We start from the raw sequence: 23,960 nt of genomic DNA on the forward strand, positions 1-23,960 counted from the left end.
GCCCCCTCTTCCATGTGTAACATCCATGTACAGCAGCCCCCCCCCCAATTCCATGTGCAGCCCCCTCTTCCATGTGCATCATCCATGAACAGCAGCCCCCTCCCATTCCATTTGCAGCCCCCTCTTCAATGTGTAACATCCATGTACAGCAGCCCCTCCCATTCCATGTGCAGCCCCCTCTTCAATGTGTAACATCCATGTACAGCAACCCCTCCCATTCCATGTGCAGCCCCCTCTTCCATGTGTAACATCCATGTACAGCAGCCCCTCTCTTCCATGTACATCCTGCTGAACTGGACTGGTGTCCCTGGGGTGAAAGATATTGGGACCTACCTGTATAGGATTTTGCCTTACAATGCATGTGCGCTGTGCAGACTGTGCATAACTGCGCATGTGCAGCTTCTTGCGGTTACCCCGGCTGTAATTATTTGCAACCACCGATTTTTGGAGGGTATTAGTTGCACACTAAGGGGGGGGGGGGGGTGATTAGTTCCCTCCAGTAGGCCAGGTATACAGGCTCTCAGAAACAAACATTCAGCAGAGATCACCTGACAGGACTGTGAAACATTTCAGAATGTAAATCAGCATGAGGAAAGATTTTACAACAGGCAAACACTGACTAGATAATCCATAAATGAGTATTATAAAAAAAAATAAGCAATTTTTATTAATTATGTTTTCTTTTATTTTTTTTTATTTTTTTTGGTGTTGTTGCTTTTTTAACTACAGTCTGCTTCTGAAAAAATGCCCAGCAGCAATAGCAATGTACTGCAGCTACTTAAAGGGAACCCAAGGTGAGAATAATATGGAGGCTGCCATATTTATTTCCTTTTAAGCAATACCAGTTGCCTGGCAGCCCTGCTGCTCCTCTGCCTCTAATTAGAGATAACCCGAACCGTTCGCCGGGCGAACATCTCTGGGCCTTCTACTACTTCCAGGTCGCTAAGACCCGGAGTAGTACGCCTGCGCTGCCCGGCGGAGCGCGTCCTAGATCGTGCCCCTGTTGCCGGGCACTCTCTGCGCATGAGCGTGACGTTGTTCATGACGTCACGCACATGCGCAGAAAGTGCCCGTCAACAGGAGTGCGATCTAGGACGCACTTCGACGGGCAGCGCAGGCGTACTACTCCGGGTCATAGCGACCCGGAAGTAGTAGAAGTCCCAGTGATGCAGAGATGTTCGCCGGCGAGCGGTTCGGGAACCATTCGTGACATCTCTGCCTCTAATACGTACTTTCAGCCATAGACCCTGAACAAGCATGCAGCAGGTTGGGGGTTTCTGACAATATTGTCAGAACTGACAAAATTAGCTGCATGCTCGTTTCTGGTGTAATTCAGTTCACTACTGCAGCCAAATAGATCAGCAGGGCTGCCAGGCAACTGGCATTGTTTAAAAGGAAATAAATATGGCAGCCTCCATATCACTCTCACACCTTGGGTTCCCTTTAAGAACATGTAAGAAGGCTGGAAGGATATATGAAAACAGAGTCCTGTAGTGATCTCTGCTTCATAACGGCATTAAAATGAACATATGAGGGGGATAATTGTGTTTCAGCCAAGTGATTATTGTAAGTGAAAAATGACATAGAAGGAGCAGTTGCTGAAGCAAAGCGGTGGTCAGAATTGTGTAAGGAGGAAGAGTAAGAATGAAAATGGTTTCCGCCAAGCACACGCACGATCGACGATGGGACCAATTGTGAGCCGACATTGGTCAGATGTATCGATCGGACATGCTGCAAGGTGTCCAGCCGACTTGCTTGATCGGGTGTGTGCTGGTAGCGGCGTGCAATGTCGGGGTGAGCAACGAACGGCGTCCACCGCTCTCTCCGTTCTTTTCCTCACACACACGTGGCCACTCAATTGTTGGCATAACGCGTATGCGTGTGTGACGTCACACATGTGGCCATGTGCAATATACTGGCAACCACGTCGGGCTTGTGAGGATGGAGCCAGCGGGTGGCAGACACCGACAGGTAAAGTATTACACTGGGGGGGGGGGGGGGGGGGGGACAGCCCCGGGGGCGGCGAGGTGATGAGGTGGCACTACTAGGCTGATTCCTGCAAAATTTCATGCTAAATTCGATCAGTAATCAGCCTGTGGTGTATGGGCAGCTGACAGATCTCTCTCCGATCAGATTGTATCAGAGGAGGATCCCTTTGCTATTGGTTTTTCTTCTAATTGCCACTCTGTTTGGCCTGAGGAAGCGGGTTGAGACTAGCGAAACGCGTTGCCTGTGCTAAATAAAATTCTTTATTCATACAAGAATTTGGTTATTGAGGTAAGCCAACCTTTTTCGATTTTAAAGAAAACCTGTAACAAAAAAAAAAAACCTCCCCTGGGGGGTACTCACCTCGGGTGGGGGAAGCCTGCGGATCCTATTGAGGCTTCCCCCATCCTCCTGTGTCCCGCGGTGGTGGAGATAAAGCTCCTCCGAACAGCGGGGATGTAAATATTTACCTTCTCGGCTCCAGCGCAGGCGCAGTATTGTCTCTCCCCTCGGAGATAGACGGAAATAGCCGATCGCTGTCGGCCCGCTCTACTGCACAGACACAAGTCTCCTGCACGTCTCCTGCACCTGCACAGTAGAGCGGACCCGACGAAGATCAGCTATTTTCGCCTATCTCCATGCAGAGAGCCGCAACAGCGCCCCCGCTGGAGCCAGGAAAGGTAAATAAATCAGCGCTTGTCAGGCTTGTCGAGGGAGGATTGTGGGACACTTCGGGGGAGCCAGCGCTGGATTGCCTGCAGCTACAGGGGAGGGGGAAGCCTCATTGGGACTCTGAGGCTTCCCCCTCCCGAGGTGAGTACCCCCCAGGGAAACTTTTTTTTGTTACAGGTTCTCTTTAAACTGGTTTTAATCGATTTTATACATACCAGGGCGCCTCTTTCCCTTTAACTGTTATCAGAGAGAGATCTATCTCTCGGTGGAATCTGCCCCTCATCCCTAGATGATGGCTACCTTAACATAAGAGTCTATATATTATCTATCACTCACGCATGCCACGCTTTATCACACGGCTACCCACCTGTCCACTATACAGATAAAACACAGAGTGTTTACCCTTCTGCTAATCTCTATGGAAGCATTGCTTTTGATACTATTTATTGTATGTTGGATTTTCTACTGACAATAAAGGAGAACCTTGAGTAAAACAGACTATTGAAGTACTTATGTAGAGATTTATAAGAGAAACAAAGCGGCAGGAGTTTCGTGGAAACAAAGTCCCTTCGTCGTTGTAATGAGTCATGCTAGTTCGCCACACATGCAGCTCTGTGGCTGCTTATTTTGGCATGAGATTGTCATCAACAAAAAAAGCTTTGTTAACGTACAATTTTTGCTTTCGGCTGCCCTCTCTACTCCTCCTTAAAGGACACGCGAAGGGAGAAGGCTATGGAGGCTGCCATATTGATTTCCCTTTAAACAATACCAGTTACCTGGCAACCCTCTCCCTCTGATACTTTTAGCCATAGCCCCTGAACAAGCATGACGATCAGGTGCTCTGACTGAAGTTTGACTGGATTAGCTGCATGTTTGTGCCTGGTGTTATCCAGACACTACTGCAGCCAAAGAGATCAACAGGACTGCCAGGCAACTGGTATTGGTTAAAGGATACCCAAGGTGACATGTGACATGATGAGATAGACATGTGTATGTACAGTGCCTAGCACACAAATTACTATGCTGTGTTCCTTTTTTTCTTTCTCTGCCTGAAAGAGTTAAATATCAGGTATGTAAGTGGCTGACTCAGTCCTGACTCAGACAGGAAGTGACTACAGTGTGACCCTTACTGATAAGAATTCCCCTTTTTATATTTTTCTTGCTCCCATAAGCCATTTTCTGCTAGGAAAGTGATTTATAGTTGGAATTTCTTATCAGTGAGGGTCATGCTGTAGTCACTTCCTGTGTCAGTCAGGACTGAATCAGCCACTTACATACCTGATATTTAACTCTTTCAGGCAGAGAAAGAAAAAAAAGGAACACAGCCTAGTTATTTGTGTGCTAGGTACTGTACATACCAATGTCTATCTCATCATGTCACATGTCACATCGGGTATCCTTTAAAAGAAAGTAAATATGGCAGCCTCCATATCCCTCTCACTTGAGGCTTCCTTTAATGGTTATTATATAAACCACAAAAGAAAGGTCATCATTATATAAGTGCTGTTTCCGCTGTGCATTTGGAGAGCAGCGGAGGTGCTGGAGAGGAAGGGGTTGGTTAATTAGGACAGATGATCAGCCTGTGACATCTTGCTATGAGGGCGGACAGACTGTCATCAGGAAAAGGGACACTCACAGCTTGCTGCAGCCTCAGCGCAGGGGACATACATGGCAGCGAGCGGCGCCATGCACAGCACAGGAAAGGAAGTCCTTATATGGAGGCCAGCTTCCTGTCTCAGTGCAGCGAAGGACACAGAGCTGTGAATGTGGCTTTCTAAGAGTCACTGAGAGTGTTGATGTGCTGACTGCGGTGGCGGAGGGGAGGAAGAGGGCAGAGAGCCATGTTAGCTTCAATTAACTGCACCATCTGGGGGATAAACAGAGGGTGTCGCCAACCATTAGGACTCCAAAGCCTGAGTGACAAATGTCTGCCAGTGTAAGATGGGTTCAGAGCAGAACGTTTGTGGACGGCGACACGTGCGGCCATCGATTGCTGAGCGCTTCAGCAGAGATTACTGACGGCTAGAAAAAAAATCAATATATATACCATACCTTCACTGAAATAGCTGCAGCATAACAGCTGGAGTACAGTCATTGAAAGGACAACTGCAGTGAGAGGGATGGGAGGCTGCCATATTTATTTCCTTTTAAACAATACCAGTTGCCTGGCTGTCCTGCTGATCTCTTTGGCTGCAGTAGTGTCTGAATAACACCAGAACCAAGCATGCAGCTATTCCAGTCAGACTTCAGTCAGAAACACATGATCTGCATGCTTGTTCGGGGGCTATGGATGCAGGCATTTTATCTGATTGCCATCTGGAGTCGGGAAGGATTTTTTCCCCCTTTTTCAGGCTAATTGGACCCTACCTTGTAAGGCTATGTTCACATTATAAATCGCAAGTGAGATCGCAAGCGCTGAGCGTTTTGTGAGCGATTTTTTTCAAGCGATTCCCAGCGAGTGTTGGGCGATTTTGTGTAAGCCCTTTTCTAAGCGCTTTTGATGAGCTATTTTCACTTCCTGACATTAGTATTTATATAGCACTGACATCTTCTGCAGAACTTTCCAGAGTACATAGTCATGTCACTGACTGTCCTCAGAGGAGCTTACAATCTAATCCTACCATTGTCATAGTCTAATGTCCTACCATATTATTATTATGTACTAGCTGATTGCCCGGCGTTGCCCGGGTATGTATTTGGCTGGTGTTGGCTCAGCCTACTTTTTCTAACCCTAACACACAATTACTCAATGACCAAGTTTGTGAGCTTTGCGGTCTTTGGTATTAATAATCTGCATTGAAATGAAACAAATCTGATTGGCTGTGTCTGGCTCCACCCCCTTTTCTGAATTTGAACCCCAGTCACCCAATAACCAACTGTACCAGGTTTGAGGCCTGTGCCATTAACAGTTCAAGAATGGTAGCAATTAAATATTCCCCTTGAAAAGCAATAGGTGAAGTTTGATTCACTTTTGTAGGCTCCACCCACTTTTCTGAATATTAATCCCAGTCACCCAATGACCAACTGTGCAAAGTTTAAAAACCCTGGCATTAACAGTGTAAGAATGGCTGCAGTGTACATTTTCCCAGTGAAATTTGTATTTGTCTCCACCCACTGATGACCCGGCGTTGCCCGAGTATGTATTTGACTGGTGTTGGCTCCGCCCACTTTCTAACCCTAACACACAAACACTCAATGACCAAGTTTGTGAGCTTTGGGGTCTTTGTCATCAATAATTTGTATATTCCCATAGAAATTAAACAAATCAGATAGGCTGTTTGTGGCTCCGCCCCTCTCCAGCATTTGAACTCCAGTCACCCAATGACCAACTGTAGCAGGATTGAGGCATCTGCTATTACCAGTGTAAAAATGGCAGCAATTTAAATATTCCGCTTGAAAATCAACAGGTGAATTTTGATTGGCTATTATAGGCTCCACCCACTTCCCTGAATATTAATCTCAGTCACTCAGTAACCATCTAGGCAAAGATTGGAAACCCTGAAATAAACAGTGTAAGAAGGGCTGCAGTTTACACTTTCCCAGTGAAAATTGTTTTTGGCTCCGCCCACTTTTTGTAACCTGGACACAAAGTCACTACTCAATGCCCAAGTTTGTGAGTTTTGGGGTCCTTGGCATCAATAATTTGTATTTTCCCATGAAATGAAACAAATCGGATTCCCTGTTTGTAGCTCTGTCCCCTTTTCTGAATTTGAACCCCAGTGACCCAATGACCAACTGTACCAGGTTTGAGGCTTGTGCCATTAACAGTGCAAGAATGGCAGCAATTTTAATATTCTCCTTGAAAAGCGACATGTGATTTTTGATTGGCATTTTTAGGTTCCACCCACTTTTCTGAATATTAATCCCAGTCACCCAGTAACCAGCTATGCTAAGTCTGAGAACCTTGCCATTAAGAGTGAAGCAGGGCTGCAGTTTACAATTTCCCAGAAAAATCTGTTTTTAACTCCACCCACTTTTTGTAACCTTGACACACAGTCACTACTCAATGACCAAGTTTGTGAGCTTTTGGGTTCCTGGCATCACAATTGTGCTAATGGAAGCAGTTTATCCAGCAAAGAAATCTGGCTGTTTTTGGCTCCGCCCCTTTACTGAATTTGAACCCCAAACACTTAACGACCGACTGTAGCAGGTTTGAGGCCTCTGCTATTAACAGTGTGAGAATGGCTGCAGTTTCAATATTCCCCTTGAAAATCAATAGGTGTATTTTGATTGGCTCTTGTAGGCTCCACCTACTTTTCCGAATATTAATCCTAGTCACCCAGTGACCAACTGTGTGAAGTTTGAGAACCCTGCCATTAACAGTGTAAGAAAAGCTGCAGTTTACATTTCCCCATGTAAAAAGTTAGTTGTTTTTGGCTCCGCCCACTATTTCTAATCTTGACATACAGTCACTTAATGACCAAGTTTATGAGCTTTGAGATCTTTGGCATCAATAAGTTGCATTTTACCATTGAAATGAAACAAATCTGATTGGCTGTTTTTGGCCCGCTCCCTTCAGAATTTATACCCCAGTCTCCCAGTGACTGACTGTAGCAGATGTTAGGTCTCTGCCATTAAGAGTGCATGAATGGCAGCAATGTAAATATTCCCCTTGAAAATCAAAAGGTGAATTTTGATTGGCTGCTGTAGGCTCCACCCACTTTTCTGAATATTAGTCCCAGTCACCCAGTGGCCAACTGTGTCACGTTTGAGAACCCTGCCAATAACAGAATGGCTGACATCAATCTAACAAATCTGATTTGCTGTTTGTGGCTCCACCCCTTTAGTGAATTTGGACCCCTGTCACCCAATGACTGACTGTATCAGGTTTGAGGCCTCTGCCACTAACAGTGTAAGAATGGTAGCAATGTGAATATTCCCCTTGAAAATCAATAGGCACATTTTGAATGGCTGTTGTAGGCTCAACCCACATTTCTGAATATTCATCCCAGTCACCCAGTGGCCAATTGTGTAAAGTTTGGGAACCCTGCCATGTAAAAAATGAAGTTGTTGGCACCGCCCACTTTTTCTAACCTTGACATACAGTCACTCAATTATCAAGTTTTTCAGCTTTGGGGTCCTTGGTATCAATACTTTGTATATTCCCATTGAAAAATAAACACATCTGGCTGTTTGTGGCTCCGCCCCCTTCCTGAATTTGGACCCTAGTCACCCAGTGACCAACTGTACCATGTAACGAAAAATCTGCAACGCCGGATGGATTGCGGAAATATGGTCGCATCCAGTCCGGCAAGCGGACCTTCCAACGCGGGATGCGGAAATTCGTCCGCATCCGCTGCGCACACCCGTCCGAGCACTCTGCTCCAAACTCACCAACATGCTGTTCACCAGGGTTCTGCCATCTTGCCTCTAGGGGGTGCGGCCGCACACCAGACACGCCTTTATACTCTTAGAAAGCGTGTCAGCTGACCTGGAGGTCAGCTGACATTTTAGCCTGCTCTGATTGGTTGCTGCCTGGGGTGGAGACTTCTCTCCCAGGCAGTATATAAGGAAGTGCTTTTCAGTCACACTTTGTCTGTGTTTGCGATACCCTGTGTCAGCACTCAGACCTTAGACTAGATCCCAGGTGTTGAAACCAAGGACTTCACACCTAGACTAGGAGATTATTATTATTGTTATTGATTCTCTGTGTATGATTCTGTGCCTGTCTTGACTTCTCTTCTGCTTCCTGATTCTGTACTCTGCCAGCCCGTACCGTTAACGACTATTGGCTTGGTTCCTGACTATTCTCTCGTCTCACGTCTCTGTACTGTTGCCGCCTGTACTGTTGCCGAACCTCTTTCTGTCTGACCTTGCTCCCTTCAGTGGAACGTCTCCTACTGTTGGGTTATTATCTGAGGCTTGCCTCCCTGAGACGCCGGCCCTAGCAGACCGTTACTGCCAGAGGCCGAGATTCCTCCACTGCCACTTTGGGGGATCTCACACACGGGGTTCCCATTCAGAGGTAACCACACCTCTGAGGAATTGCCGTGTGGTGGATATTTCCACAACTTTGTGAATATTTACTGCTTTGTATTTTTTCATGTTGTTCGTGTGTCCACTGCTTTACATCTACCCGCATTATTAGCAATTCCGCAGATTGCTATATAATCGGGTCTATCCTTGTATTATTGGCGATACTGCGGATCCCCAATAATCAAGGTTCGGGGTGTGACACTGGTCTGAGTAGATCATTTCAGGCACTTACCGTGTTAGTGAGCCTTCCGCTGATTTACCATCAGGAAGATACTTACTATTTCACTCTAACATATCTGCATTAGTGGTGATTCTGTATATCACCACTTAATCAGATATTTGTGCCTCTTGCTGACACCAATCGTTACAGAAACACAGACCATAAAGAAGTAAGATGGAGGGGGTGATAAACCAGCTTCAGACTGTAAGGGCAGAGTTAGAACAGCTGAAGATTACTGTAACTGCACAGCAGGCTCAGATTACTCAGTTAAATGAGACTGTCCAAAGGTTGCAATCACCACTTAACGTTCTACCTCCCCCGGCTCTTAGCGAGCCTAAAATGAACATTCCTGAGAAATTTTCAGGCACAAGGTCAGATTTCCAGAATTTCCGTCACAGAGTGCTGTCTTACTTTGAGATGAAACCTGTGTCCTCGGGAACCGAGGCTCAGAAGGTCACTCTTATCAAGACTCTATTGCATGCAGATTCCCAGACGTGGGCTTATGGCTTACCTGATGAGCATCCTGCTCTGTCTTCTGTCCAGGAGTTTTTTAAGGCCATGGCGGTCATCTACGATGATCCAGATAGTGCCGCCACGGCCGAACGTAAGCTCAAAAACCTTAGACAAGGACGCAGTACTGCTGAGGAGTATGCGTCAGAGTTTAGGAAGTGGGCTGTGTCCTCTAGATGGGAGCGATATGCACTCTTGGATAGATACCTAGATGGGTTGTCAGAAGCAGTAACTGACGTGATGGTTAGTCATCCGGAACCCAAAGATCTAGATGAGGCTATTACGCTGTCTATTAAAATAGATAGGCGTCTGAGGTACAACAAGAAGGGCAGGTACCCCATGTACTCTAGGACTTCTGGGGCCAGTAGCTCGGCAGCAGTTGAGACTGAGGAGCCGATGCAGTTAGGCCACGGGCGCCTCACGGAGGCGGAAAGGTCAAGAAGACGCAGAGAGGGTCTTTGCATGTACTGCGGGGAAAAGGGACACATTGCACAAAACTGTGGTAGGAAGTCGGGAAACTCCTCAGCTTAGGTGTGGTAGGGGGTACCACCCTAAGCGGAATTGTTTTACCTCCAAAACAAGAAAAAAATTTATTGCCCTGTTCCCTAAATTGGGAAGGGAAGAACTTTCCTACCACAGCATTTGTAGATTCCGGGTCAACAGCTAACTTTTTAGATTTAAGCTTTGCTTTAAGTTTAAATATCCCTGTACTTCCGGTAGGAAGACATTTATATGTTACAGCGATTGATGACACTCCTTTGCAAGGAAAGTCCCCACTGTGTCAGACACCTCCCCTCTCGCTGCAAGTGGGAGCTCTGCACAGGGAGGTCATACAGTTTTTCGTTTTAAAGATGTCTACCTCTACGGTGATACTAGGGTTGCCCTGGTTACGATTACATTCTCCTCAGTTTGATTGGGGGAATGGGCAGTTGACTACTTGGTCGCCTTATTGTACACAACATTGTTTACAGAATGTAGTTTTGTGTTCTACTAAGATTCAAGTGGAAGGAGTACCTCCACAATATCAGGAATATGCTGATGTCTTTTGTCCTAGGGCAGCAGATCAATTACCCCCCCATAGACCTTTTGATTGCCCAATAGATTTGAAACCAGGAACCATGCCACCCAGGGGCCACCTATACAACCTCTCGTCCCCGGAAAAATTGGCCATGGACGAGTACATTCAGGAGAATTTGCAGAAGGGTTTCATCCGCCCTTCAAGATCTCCTGCAGGAGCGGGATTCTTTTTCGTTCAGAAAAAAGATGGTGGTTTGCGCCCCTGTATTGACTACAGGGGTCTAAATAAGATCACGATTAAGAATCGGTATCCACTACCGCTAATCGACGATTTATTTACACAGGTTCCCGGGGCTTCTGTTTTCACTAAGTTGGATCTAAGGGGGGCCTACAATTTGATCCGTATCAGGGAGGAAGATGAATGGAAGACGGCATTCAACACTCCCAAGGGGCATTACGAATACTTGGTGATGCCCTTTGGGTTGTGTAACGCTCCTGCAGTTTTTCAGGAGTTCGTCAACGAGATTTTTAGGGAGGTACTGGGTCGCTTTGTAATCGTCTACTTAGATGATATCTTAATATTTTCTAAAAATATCACGGAACACCGCCAACATGTGAAGTATGTGTTACAAAGACTCAGGGAGAATCAATTGTTTGCGAAATTAGAGAAATGTGTTTTTGAGGTAAAGGAGATTGCCTTTCTTGGTTACATTATCTCTACATCAGGGTTGTCCATGGATCCCAAAAAGGTCTCTGCTGTAAGGGATTGGCCACAACCATCTGGGCTTAAAGCACTACAGAGATTCTTGGGATTCGCAAATTATTATAGAAAATTTATCAAGGGGTTCTCTTCGGTGGTGTCTCCGCTTACTAATTTGACAAAAAAAGGGGCTGATGCCACTCATTGGTCAGAAGAAGCAGTTGTGGCATTTTCCTCTCTGAAAGAGGCATTCTGTTCTGCTCCCATATTACGTCATGTAGATGTTGCTTACCCATTTATAGTGGAGGTGGATGCCTCGGAGGTTGGAGTAGGAGCAGTATTGTCTCAACGTTCAGGACTTCAGGGCAAGCTTCATCCCTGTGCTTTTTTTTCCAGAAAATTCTCTCCTGCCCAGAGAAATTATGATGTTGGAAACAGGGAATTATTAGCCATCAAGCTTGCTTTTGAGGAGTGGCGCCACTGGTTAGAGGGGGCGGAGCATGTAATTACTGTGTACACGGATCATAAAAATTTACAGTACATTGAAAAAGCTAAAAGACTCACCCCCAGACAGGCTAGATGGGCTCTCTTTTTCTGCCGTTTTAATTTTATAATTACATTCACACCAGGGAGTAAGAACGTTAAAGCGGACGCCCTTTCTCGTTGTTTTGAACCTGAAACTGCTCCATCTCCTTCCTCAGAAAGTATTCTGTCGAAAGAGATCATCCTGGCAGCCACTGAGATAGTTGAAGACCTTCCTAGCCTCTTAAGTCCTTTTCAATTAGAAGTGCCAGAAGGGAAACCAAGAGGGGTTCTTTATGTCCCTTGTACTTTACGTCCCAAAGTGCTGCAGTTGTTTCATGGACACAAGAATGCTGGACACCCTGGCATTACCCGAACCCAAGAATTGTTGTGTAGATCTGTCTGGTGGCCATCTCTACAACAAGATTGCAAGGAATTTGTTAAGACCTGTACCGTCTGTGCCAGGAGCAAACCCTCCCGACTGGCTCCAGTTGGAACTTTGCAGTCTCTGCCCTCCCCTCAGGAGCCATGGACACATATTTCCATGGACTTCGTGGGAGAACTTCCAGATTCCAATGGAAAGACTGTCATATGGGTGGTCACAGACAGATTCAGTAAGATGGCCCACTTTGTGCCTTTGAGTGGTTTCCCTACTGCTCAAAAATTAGCAGATCTTTTTATTCAAAATATCTTTAAATTACACGGCATTCCAGAGAATGTTGTCTCAGACAGAGGGGTCCAGTTTGTCTCTAGGTTCTGGCGGGCCTTCTGTAAGGGGATGGGTATGTCGTTGTCCTTTTCATCAGGTTACCATCCACAGACCAACGGCCAGACAGAGAGGACCAATCAATCTTTGGAACAGTTCCTGAGATGTTATGTGGCGGACGCCCAACACCAGTGGGCGGAGTTTCTACCATTTGCTGAGTTCGCACATAACAATCTCAGGAATGAGTCCTCTGGTTATGCGCCTTTTCAAATTGTCAATGGGAAATCTCCCAAATTTTCTCCTTTGCCAGTGTCGACCTCTCCATTCCCTGTCCTGGAGGAGTGGCAGGAATCTTTTAAGAGGATTTGGGCTAATGTCGGAGAAAATTTAAAAAAGGCTTTCATCATACAGAAGAGGCAGGCAGATAAGAGACGGTCTGCGGAGTGGGAGTTTAAACCAGGAGACAGAGTTTGGATATCAACTCGTCATATAGCTCTGAGGCAGCCATCCGCGAAACTGGGGCCCAGGTATATTGGACCATATCCAATTTCCGAAAGGGTTAATCGTGTTACTTACAGAGTCAGGTTACCGCAGTCTCTAAAGGTGGGGAAAGCCTTTCATGTGTCACTCCTGAAACCAGCTGTTCAGGTGGATTCCCCCCCTCCTCACCCTGTCATGGTTGATGGTGAGCCTGAATGGAAGGTTGAGGAGATCTTGGACTCCAGACGAGTTCAGGGTTCAGTGCAGTATTTGGTGCATTGGAGAGGGTACGGTCTAGAGGAAAGATCCTGGGTCAAAGCAGGTGATTTACATGCTGATAAACTTAGGAGACGGTTCCATGAGCTCCATCCTGACAGGCCAGGTGGGACGTGTCCGGAGTCCACGCCTAGAGGGAGGGGTACTGTAACGAAAAATCTGCAACGCCGGATGGATTGCGGAAATATGGTCGCATCCAGTCCGGCAAGCGGACCTTCCAACGCGGGATGCGGAAATTCGTCCGCATCCGCTGCGCACACCCGTCCGAGCACTCTGCTCCAAACTCACCAACATGCTGTTCACCAGGGTTCTGCCATCTTGCCTCTAGGGGGTGCGGCCGCACACCAGACACGCCTTTATACTCTTAGAAAGCGTGTCAGCTGACCTGGAGGTCAGCTGACATTTTAGCCTGCTCTGATTGGTTGCTGCCTGGGGTGGAGACTTCTCTCCCAGGCAGTATATAAGGAAGTGCTTTTCAGTCACACTTTGTCTGTGTTTGCGATACCCTGTGTCAGCACTCAGACCTTAGACTAGATCCCAGGTGTTGAAACCAAGGACTTCACACCTAGACTAGGAGATTATTATTATTGTTATTGATTCTCTGTGTATGATTCTGTGCCTGTCTTGACTTCTCTTCTGCTTCCTGATTCTGTACTCTGCCAGCCCGTACCGTTAACGACTATTGGCTTGGTTCCTGACTATTCTCTCGTCTCACGTCTCTGTACTGTTGCCGCCTGTACTGTTGCCGAACCTCTTTCTGTCTGACCTTGCTCCCTTCAGTGGAACGTCTCCTACTGTTGGGTTATTATCTGAGGCTTGCCTCCCTGAGACGCCGGCCCTAGCAGACCGTTACTGCCAGAGGCCGAGATTCCTCCACTGCCACTTTGGGGGATCTCACACACGGGGTTCCCATTCAGAGGTAACCACACCTCTGAGGAATTGCCGTGTGGTGGATATTTCCACAACTTTGTGAATATTTACTGCTTTGTATTTTTTCATGTTGTTCGTGTGTCCACTGCTTTACATCTACCCGCATTATTAGCAATTCCGCAGATTGCTATATAATCGGGTCTATCCTTGTATTATTGGCGATACTGCGGATCCCCAATAATCAAGGTTCGGGGTGTGACACTGGTCTGAGTAGATCATTTCAGGCACTTACCGTGTTAGTGAGCCTTCCGCTGATTTACCATCAGGAAGATACTTACTATTTCACTCTAACATATCTGCATTAGTGGTGATTCTGTATATCACCACTTAATCAGATATTTGTGCCTCTTGCTGACACCAATCGTTACATACCAGGTTTGAGGCATCTGCTTTTAACAGTATAAGAGAATGGTAGCAGCTGAAATATTCCCTTTGAAAATCAAAAGGTGAATTTTTATTGGCTGTTGTAGGCTCCACCCACCTTCCAAAATCTTAATCTCAGTCACCCAATGACCAACTGTGCAAAGTTTGAGAACCCTGCCATTAACGGTGTAAGAATGGCTGCAGTTTAAATTTCCCTGTAAAAGTTGTTTTGGCTCCGCCCACTTTTTGTAACCTTGACACACAGTCACTCAATGACCAAGTTTGTGAGCTTACAGGTTCCTGACATCAAATTTGTGTGAATGGAAGCAGTTTATCCACCAAGGAAATCTGTTTGGCTGTATGTGGCCCCGCCCCTTTAGTGAATTTGGACCCCAGTCACCCAATGACCGACTATAGCAAGTTTGAAGCCTCTGCCATTAAAAGTGACCAACTGTACCAGGTTTGAGGCATCTGCTTTTAACAGTATAAGAGAATGGTAGCAGCTGAAATATTCCCTTGAAAATCAATAGGTGAATTTTGATTGGCTGTTGTAGGCTCCACCCACTTTCCTGAATATTAATCCCAGTCACCCAGTGACCAAGTGTGCCAAGTTTGAAAACCCTGCGAGTGTAAGAATGGCTGCAGTTGAGATTTTCCCATTTAAAATGAATGGCTGAAATTTGATTGGCTGTTTTATGCTCCTCCCACTTTTCCTGGATTCGTAACCTCTGTCACCAAGTGACCAACTGTGCCAAGTGTGGGGACTCTGGCTTGATTACTGTGAGAATGGCAGCCTTCTACATTTTTTCCATTGACTTGAATGGGTGGAATCTGATTTGCTGTTTGTAGCTCTGCCCAGGTGTGCAGGGGGGACGCGAGACCCCCAGAACATATCATCCCAGGTAGTAAGGGATCTGCATACCAAGTTTCGTTCAAATCGTTTTTTGCGTGATTGCAAACACACACACACACACACACACACACACACACACACACACACACACACACACACACACACACACACACACACACACACACACACACACACACACACACACACACACACACACACACACACACACACGTCACTGACTGTCCTCAGAGGAGCTCACAATCTAATCTTACAATAGTCATAGTCTAATGTCCTACCATATTATTATTATGTATTTAAATAGCACTGACATCTTCTGCAGCACATTACAGAGCACATAGTCATGTCACTGACTGTCCTCAGAGGAGCTTACAATCTAATCCTACCATAGTCATAGTCTAATGACCTACCATATTATTATTATGTATTTATATAGCACTGACATCTTCTGCAGCACTTTACATAGTACATAGTCATGTCACTGACTGTCCTCAGAGGAGCTCACAATCTAATCCTACCACAGTCATAGTCTCATGTCCTACCATATTATTATTATGTATTTATATAGCACTGAAATCTTCTGCAGCACATTACAGAGTAAATAGTCATGTCACTGACTGTCCTCAGAAGAGCTCACACTCTAATCTTTCAATAGTCATAGTCTAATGTCCTACCATATTATTATTATGTATTTATATAGCACTGACATCTTCTGCAGCACATTACAGAGTACATAATCATGTCACTGACTGTCCTCAGAGAAGCTCACAATCTAACCCTACCATAGTCATAATCTAATGTCCTACCGTATTATTATTATGTATTTATATAGCACTGACATCTTCTGCAGGACATTACAGAGTACATAGTCATGTCACTCAGTGACAGTCCTCAGAGGAGCTCACACTCTAATCCTACCATAGCCATAGTCTAATGTCCTACCATATTATTATTATGTATTTATATAGCAATGGCAACTTCTGCAGCTCTTTACAGAGTACATAGTCATGTCACTGACTGTCCTCAGAGGAGCTCACACTCTAATCCTACCATAGTCATAGTCTAATGTCCTACCATATTATTATTATGTATTTATATAGCACTGACATCTTCTGCAGCACATTACAGAGTACATAGTCATGTCACTGACTGTCCTCAGAGGAGCTCACAATCTAATCTTACAATAGTCATAGTCTAATGTCCTACCATATTATAATTATGTATTTATATAGCACTGACATCTTCTGCAGCACATTACAGAGTACATAGTCATGTCCCTGACTGTCCTCAGAGGAGCTCACAATGTAATCTTACAATAGTCATAGTCTAATGTCCTACCATATTATTATTATGTATTTAAATAGCACTGACATCTTCTGCAGCACATTACAGAGCACATAGTCATGTCACTGACTGTCCTCAGAGGAGCTTACAATCTAATCCTACCATAGTCATAGTCTAATGTCCTACCATATTATTATTATGTATTTATATAGCACTGACATCTTCTGCAGCACTTTACAGAGTACATAATCATGTCACTGACTGCCCTCAGAGAAGCTCACAATCTAACCCTACCATAGTCATAGTCTAATGTCCTACCTTATTATTATGTATTTATATAGCACTGGCATCTTCTGCAGCACATTACAGAGTACCTAGTCATGTCACTCAGTGACAGTCCATAGAGGAGCTCACACTCTAATCCTACCATAGTCATAGTCTAATGTCCTACCATATCATTATTATGTATTTATATAGCACTGACATCTTCTGCAGCACATTACAGAGTACATAGTCATGTCACTGACTGTCTCAGAGGAGCTTACAATCTAATCCTACCACAGTCATAGTCTAATGTCCTACCATATTATTATGTATTTATATAGCACTGGCATCTTCTGCAGAACATTACAGAGTACATAGTCATGTCACTGACTGTCCTCAGAGGAGCTTACAATCTAATCCTACCACAGTCATAGTCTAATGTCCTACCATATTATTATTATGTATTTTTATAGCACTGACATCTTCTGCAGCACATTACAGAGTACATAGTCATGTCACTGACTGTCTTCAGAGGAGCTCACAATCTAATCCTACCATAGTCATAGTCTAATGTCCTACCATATTATTATTATGTATTTATATAGCACTGAAATCTTCTGCAGCACATTACAGAGTAGTACATAGTCATGTCACTGACAGTCCTCAGAGGAGCTAACAATCTAATCCTATCATAGTCATAGTCTAATGTCCTACCATATTATTATTATGTATTTATATAGCACTGAAATCTTCTGCAGCACATTACAGAGTACATAGTCATGTCACTGACTGTCCTCAGAGGAGCTCACACTCTAATCCTACCATAGTCATAGTCTAATGTCCTATCATATTATTATGTATTTATATAGCACTGACATCTTCTGCAGCACATTCCAGAGTACATAGTCATGTCACTGACTGTCCTCAGAGGAGCTCACAATCTAAACCTACTATAGTTATATTCACGTCATAGTCTAAGCCTAATTTTATGTGGATCCAATAAACTTATCTGCATGTATTTGGGATGTGGGGGAAGCTCATATTCCTGGTAAGAACTCCTCTGCTGGCAGGACATTGGGTGGTCTTCTCTTGCTGGTGGTCATTATAGAGTACATAGGCACAGCTTCCTGATCAGCAGACTCCTGATGCATCATCTCCTCCTCAGTGCTGCACAGCAGGGAGGAGAGCAGCTCTCATAGGAAGGTTATTGGGAATATGAGAGCTGCTGTCCATGGTGCTGAACCTGCTTCTACACTCGGAGTGTGTAACGCTTCCGGACAGCTGAAGATTCCATTACTCCTACAGCTTCCTCCCACTGCCCAAAAGACTACCGATGTGTGTAAACTAAACCGGGTGCAACCAAAAACATAAAACATATGCAATGAGGCAGGTAAAAAGATGACTTAGCAGAAGGTTGTACACCGCAAATAGATGGAATCAACCAACTTTATTAACAAAGCATTTTTGTCACCACACTTCTTGAATATCTTTAACACTTCTTCAGTCTCTTGTCCAGGGCTGGATTTTCCACAAGGCACTGCAGGCTCATGCCTACAGGCGCCTGATGATGGAAAGGCGTCTCGATCCCCGCCCCACGTGCCTCCCCCCTTCTCTATGTCCTGAGCAGAGCGTTTACTCGTCCAGCTCTAGGCATTCCATTGACAAGGTCTCCCTTCAGACTGGAGGCACATCTAGCTACTTAATACGTAGGGTACCTCTGGCTGCCTACTACTAAGGAGCACCTGCGACTACCGGGCAGGGGAAGTAGAGGCAAGCCAGCACAGCACACTTGTGGTGCAGTTCAGCAGGGGTTTTTGGATTCGTGGAGGGAGAAGTCTAGGGTGCCTGAGAAACTGTGCCTATAGGCTCCTGTGTTGTAAATCCGGGCCAGCTCTCGTCAGTTCACATTGTATAGAACACGTACAAAAAGGCCGGCACAGCTTAATTAAAGGATACCACAACCGAAGGGTTGTGGTAAAAATCATTGCAGCACTTTGTAGCTTGATAGTAGAACATACCCGCTGTTCCTTCGCCCCCCCCCCTCCGTCTGCCGCCGTTCAGAGTGTATCCATCCCGGTGAACAGCGACTTCCCTGACCTTTGACCCGGACATACTGCGGCCTGTGCACGCAGTATGTCCTTCCCCCTTGTCTTCTGGCCGGCGCATAGTGCGAGGCTCAGAAGCACGCTGACTGCTCTGCGCTGCGTGTGCGCTCCATTACACAGAGCGTCACATGCCAGAAGACAAGGGGGAAGGACATACTGCGTGCACAGGCCGCAGTATGTCCGGGTCAAAGGTCAGGGAAGTCGCCGCTCACCGGGATGGATACACTCTGAAAGGCGGCAGACGGAGGGGGGAGGGGGGGGGGGCGAAGGAACAGCGGGTATGTTCTACTATCAAGCTACAAAGTGCTGCAATGATTTTTACCACAACCCTTCGGTTGTGGTATCCTTTAACTATTTCAGCCTGCAAGTATTTTTCACCTTATATAGGAGAGGAATTTTCACATTTCATCGCTCCTCCCTTTCATTCCCCAAAAACTTTATCCCTGCTTATCAAACCAAAATTATCTATACCTTCTTTTATCCACCACCAATTAGGTTTTCTACAATAAGCATGCTACAAGAAGTGGCCTAGAGGGGAGATTAATGAATGAACTTTGTTCCCATTCATAAATGTAACGATCGGCGGCAGTAAGGGGCGGAAATCGGCGAGCGGAAGGAAGCTATTTAAGAATAAACACTGTTTTTGAACAAAAACAGTAATTATTCTTGGCGGACAAGAGTGGATTGCCTCAGGGGACTTATGTTCCCTGCAGCCAATCCCCCCCCCCTCCCCTGTTTCCGGCAACATGATGATCGCGCCCACAGCCCCCCAAACTGCAGGGACGTGACTATTGCATGAGGCTCACGTCCCAGCGGCAGAAATGGTTAAAGAGGGACTTAAATCAGAATAATAAATAACACATTAATAACATTGCTAATTTTTTTTACAACATTCATTTATAAATTATATAGCAGGTGTCTACCCATTGTAAAATCTCTCCTTACCTCGATTTACTTTCCAAAATTTATCATAGGTGGCCACATCTTTACTGCTGGCAGGTGATATGTGTAGAATGTTCGTTTACTGAGAGTCCTAAAGCCAGTAGAAAAGATCTCTGGTTTCCCAGAATGCAATGCTCAGGGGCTAATGAATTACACACAATAAGTAGCCTAGGCTAAGCCTCATTGGGAGGGCGGAGCTACACAACAAAATAGCTATAAGAAGTATTCTTATAGCTAAATATTCTAACCAGAATATTTAAAAAGTGGGTATCCTGAAAAATGTACTGAATTCTACTCTACATTACGGTATCTCTTTACCCTAAAAACATCATTTAAATATATTTTATAAATATTTAGTACTTACATATTAGTTTCTGTCAGTTATATATTAGTTACTGTCTGTTATAGCTGAAATGACAACTGATGAGCAAGGTAATGCCCATGTTTCCCTTTGGCTCACATGGGCGATATCACAGATTAACAGTGTGCTGACCAGGAAGCTGTTATGGGGTATTGCCCATTTTCAAAATGGAGGACGGAGAATTCCGTTGATCACAGTGGATAAACAGGACACAGGAGAGGAGAAAGAGATGGATGAGGAGACTACACAGGAGGTAAGTATGACCTGTTTATGGTTATTTTGACTTTTAATTTTCAGTTCATGTTTTCTTTAAGGCGTTAGATTCCTCCATGTTTGCTGGGGCGATAGCGATGTCAGTGACTCTGGAGAGATGATAGAGAACAGGCTGAATGCAGGATTCAGGTCTCTGTGTGACATTGATGGGGGACATTACAGTCACTTAGCAGGCTGAGAGCTGCGGCAGAGATGTGCTGAGTGCCTGTAAAGTGGCTGGATACTCCTCTATGTATACACACATAATGACACATAATAGTGTTCTCCCTTAACCCCTTCAGGTCTATCGCCAGAGCTTAGAAACGCACGAGTAAAGAAACGGCTTCGGCTGGAGGAGTGGTGATTATCTATTTCACATAGAGAAATAAACTTTGAGATAGGGTAAAGGAGGGGTGTGACTTGATTGAATATAAACAAATCTAATTCAAAAAAGTACAAAACTTTATTAATTGTTTATCAAAAATATTAAAACATACAATATAAGATAACTCCCACCAATTGGCCTCCATCCACATAAACCCGCCCGCTCCCCCTGATCCCCCCGAAAAAAAACTCCCAAAAAGGCTGCTCCAAATTGTGACATAAACACATGAACCGGTTCTATAGCTGCGCAGTTTTTTGTCTAAGCTCAAAAATAGAAAAAGACAGTCTTGATAATTTGCAAATGACTCAAATTTTGCAGAGTCGACCTGAAAAATTCACTTAAAGTTCCACTTAATTTACTGCCTGCAAATTCAATACAGTCCATGTGAATGTATGAGCCCAGCAGAGCCACATGAAATCTTCATATCTCCTTGTGCTTGTAACTCACCACAGCAACATAACGTAACACGATCCACAGTAGCAAACAAGATGCATGTGAGGCAGCCAAGATGGGAAACAGTAAATTCGGGCGCCTGAGGCTAGTGGACAAATCGGGCGCCGCCATTCACTCCTATAATAAATATCGTTTAATGGGCGCCCGATAGGAAAAAAGGGCGCCGGAGAAAACTAACGTTTTAAAAGCGGCGCCCGGAGACTTAATGTTTTATTACTGCTTCTCATGATTACACATTATTTAATGATTTATACATTTTTAAATATTATTTTTAAACGAAAAACAGTACAATATTTTTTTCCAAACATTATTTTTAAACGAAAAACAGTACTTTTTTTTTTTTTTAGATTATTTTTAAACGAAAAAACCAACAGGGGGGTCTTAGGTTTAGGCACCAAAAGGGGGGTCTTAGGTTTAGGCACCAACAGGGGGGTCTTAGGTTTAGGCACCAAATTGGGGGTCTTAGGTTTAGGCACCAAAAGGGGGGTCTTAGGTTTAGGCACCAACAGGGGGGTCTTAGGTTTAGGCACCAAAAGGGGGGTCTTAGGTTTAGGCACCAACAGGGGGGTCTTAGGTTTAGGCACCAAATTGGGGGTCTTAGGTTTAGGCACCAACAGGGGGGTCTTAGGTTTAGGCACCAAAAGGGGGGTCTTAGGTTTAGGCACCAAAAGGGGGGTCTTAGGTTTAGGCACCAAAAGGGGGGTCTTAGGTTTAGGCACCAACAGGGGGGTCTTAGGTTTAGGCACCAAAAGGGGGGTCTTAGGTTTAGGCACCAAATTGGGGGTCTTAGGTTTAGGCACCAACAGGGGGGTCTTAGGTTTAGGCACCAAAAGGGGGGTCTTAGGTTTAGGCACCAACAGGGGGTCTTAGGTTTAGGCACCAACAGGGGGGTCTTAGGTTTAGGCACCAACAGGGGGTCTTAGGTTTAGGCACCAACAGGGGGGTCTTAGGTTTAGGCACCAACAGGGGGGTCTTAGGTTTAGGCACTAACAGGGGGGTCTTAGGTTTAGGCACCAACAGGGGGGTCTTAGGTTTAGGCACTAACAGGGGGGTCTAGGGGTTAGGGGTAGGTACAGGGAGGGTTACTTAGGCACCAACAGGGGGGGTCTTAGGTTTAGGCATCAACAGGGGGGTCTAGGGGTTAGGGGTAGGTACAGGGAGGGTTACTTAGTATTTTTTTTTTAAACGTTATTATACGTTTCACTATTTAAACGAAAGATTAACGTTTTTACAATTGCCGATTTAATGCACATTATTTAATGATTTATAACTTTAAAAAACATTAATTTTAAACGAAATACAGTACAATACATTTTTAAACGTTATCCATGCTTATCGTTAAAAACCCGGCGCCCTTTTTTCCCAGCGCCCCTTTTTAACGTACGCGCCAAGATGATGTATCAGCAAAGAACCTGAAGCAGCAGCTCAGAAATATAGATGAAAGCCATATTGTCTTTGTTGCAAAAGCACAGTATATGCAGCTCAACAGACAAGCACTTGGACGAAGCACACAAATCAGCAGCCTAGCTTGTATCAGTGTAGCAGTATAGCATGGCTTGTAGCCGCATCAAGCATCAAGTTCATGCGGAAGCAGCATATATGTGGCATTGGGCAGCCAGGTAGTTGTGGCTCAGTAAAGAGACAGTGTCTATGCCCTTTGGGCTCTTACTGTATCCAAGGAGGCACAGATGGCATGTGGTGAGTCTTGTTTAGCCAAGCATGGAGAGGCAGTGCTGAAGAGAGGAGACCTGGGGATCCATGTGAGCGGCAAGGGAAAGTGGAGAGGTAGGCCAATGGCGGAGGACGGCGTCCTCAATCGATTTTGCCGGCTCTTCCGGCTTCTTCAGGAGGCGTGTCCCTCCCCTCATGACGCCGCGGCTAAGTGCAGGCCGCCGTCCAATCCAGCCACAGACACGGCATCTCCCGCCCCCACCCCATAGAGTGCACAATTCATTACGATTACGCATGATTACGATTTCAAAATAAAATTGGTTTTGTGTAATCCATTTGTAAATATTGGCGCATCAGGTGGATTCGGGATTAGGATGTACACATGCTAGATTATGAACCAGAGACATTTAAATTGGGCAGTTTATAATTATGGATAGTTATGGCTTTCCGTTGCCAAGTGTCAGGGGTGTAGCAATAGGGGGTGCAGAGAGGCTGCAACCGCATCAGGGCCCGAGGGGGCCTCCCTCAACCACAGTATTAGCTCTTTATTGGTCCTGTGCTCAGATAATCACTTCTATAGATGCTTTGAATAGTGGTCATCATTAACACATTGCTCCCCATCCCCTTCTTGCACCTCTGACACTGTAGTTGCCATTGGCAGGGATTGCTATGTATAGAGTGCTTGGGGGTAATCAGTAACAAGCTGTTCCCCATCCCCTTCTTGCACCTCTGACACTGTAGTTGCCATTGGCAGGGATTGCTATGTATAGAGTGCTTGGCGGTAATCAGTAACAAGCTGCTCCCCATTCCCTTCTTGCACCTCTGACACTGTAGTTGCCATTGGCAGGGATTGCTATGTATAGAGTGCTTGGGGGTAATCAGTAACAAGCTGTTCCCCATCCCCTTCTTGCACCTCTGACACTGTAGTTGCCATTGGCAGGGATTGCTATGTATAGAGTGCTTGGCGGTAATCAGTAACAAGCTGCTCCCCATTCCCTTCTTGCACCTCTGACA

Source organism: Hyperolius riggenbachi, chromosome 5 (assembly GCF_040937935.1).
Source record: "Hyperolius riggenbachi isolate aHypRig1 chromosome 5, aHypRig1.pri, whole genome shotgun sequence".
Classification (NCBI taxonomy): Eukaryota; Metazoa; Chordata; class Amphibia; order Anura; family Hyperoliidae; genus Hyperolius; species Hyperolius riggenbachi.